We start from the raw sequence: 1,936 nt of genomic DNA on the forward strand, positions 1-1,936 counted from the left end.
TTTTTATTGTAGAGATGAACTACTTGGTTCAAGCAGTTTTTTCACCTTGGCGTTCCAAAGTGCTGGGATTACAGGCTAGATTTTTTTTCTATTTCTATAAAAAATAATGTTAGGATTTTCTTTTCTTTTTTTTTTTAAACTTAGGTTGGTGCAAGAGTAAATGTTGGGATTTTCTTTTCTTTTCTTTTCTTTTCTTGCTTTACCAAAAAAGTCAGCAAAGGGGAGAGGTTGGGATTTTCATAGGGATTGCACTGAATCTGCAGGTCGCATTGGGTACTATAGATTTTAACACCTACCTGGTCAATTTATTTCTAATTTTTAAAAAAAAATTTTGTGAATGTGATTGTTCCCTTTGTTTCTTTTTTGAATAGTTTGTTATTTCTTTTTTTCTTTTTTTCACAACCCTGGGTTCCAGAAAGTTTGTTGTTAGTGTATAGAAATGTTACTGATATTATTTCTTTCTTTCTTGTAAATATTTAACATATTGACACTAATCAAAAGCAAGGTACTGATTTTTTGTCTGTTGATTTGTATCTTGCAACTTTACTGTATTCACATATGAGGTTTAACAGTTTTTTCCTGAAGTCCATAGGGTTTTCCACGTATGAGATTATGCCATCAGCAAACAGTGGCAATTTCACTTATTTTCCTATTTGGATGCCTTTTATTTCTTTTTCTTGCCTAATTGCTCTAGCAAGGACTTCAATACTATATTGAAGAGAAGTGGGAGAGTAGCTTTTATGGTTTGATATGATTTGTTTGGCTACCAAATCTCATGTCAGAATTTGATTCTCAATGTTAAAGGTGGGGCCTGGTAGGAGGTGTTTGGATAATGGGATAGATCCTTTATGAATAGGTTAGTGTTATCCTTGCAATAATGAGTGAGTTCTCACTCTTTGTTTTCACAAGAGCTAATTTATAAAAAAATTTTGTTTATAAATTCACTTTTTTTTGAGACAGGGTCTCACTCTGTTGCCCAGGCTGGAATGCAGTGGCACAATCATAACTCACTGTAGGCTTGACCTCCTGAGCCGAAGCAATCCTCCCACCTCAGTCTCCCAGGTAGTTTGGACCATAGGCGCACACCACCATGACTGGTTAATTTTTTTTTTCTTCTTCTTTTAAAAAAATTTTTTTTTTCTTTCATACCCAATTCCTGCAGAGACTGGTTAATTTTTAAATTTTTTTTCTAGAGATTGAGTCTCACTTCTTTTTTTTTTCTTTTTTTGAGATGGAGTCTTGCCCTGTTGCCCAGGCTGGAGTGCAATGGCACAATCTTGGCTTGCTACAGCCTCTGCCTCGCAGATTCAAGTGATTCTCCTGCCTCAGCCTCCTGGGTAGCTGGGATTATAGGCGTGCACCACAATGCCCAGCTAATTTTTGTATCTTTAATAGAGATAGGGTTTCACCATGTTGGTCAGGCTGGTCTCCAACTCCTGACCTTGTGATCCACCCACCTCCACCTCTCAAAGTGTTGGGATTATAGGCATGAGCCACCATGCCTGGCCGAGTCTCGCTTTTTATTTTTTATTTTTTTACCTAACCAGTGTGCTACAGTCTCACTTTTTTTCCCAAGCTGGTTGCTCTTGAATTCTTGGGCTCAGGTGATCTTTCCATCTCTCCCTCTCAAAGTTCTGGGATTACAGGCATGAGCCACTGCAACAAACCAAGAGCTGATTGTTGAAAAGATCCTGGCACCTCCTCCTGCTTTTCTCTCTTGCTTCCACTCTCTCACTGTGTAATCTGTATATTCTGGCTCCCCTTCAATTTCCACCATGTGTGGAAGCTTCCTGAGGCCCTTACCAGAAGCAGATTTGGCACAATGTTTGTACAGCCTGCAGAAACATGAGCCAAATAAACCTTGTTTCTATATAAATTACCTGGGCTCAGGTATTTTATTGAGCAACAGAAACAGACTAAAACAGTAAAAATCCTA

Source organism: Cebus imitator, unplaced genomic scaffold, assembly GCF_001604975.1.
Source record: "Cebus imitator isolate Cc_AM_T3 unplaced genomic scaffold, Cebus_imitator-1.0 Scaffold18, whole genome shotgun sequence".
Lineage (NCBI taxonomy): Eukaryota > Metazoa > Chordata > Mammalia > Primates > Cebidae > Cebus > Cebus imitator.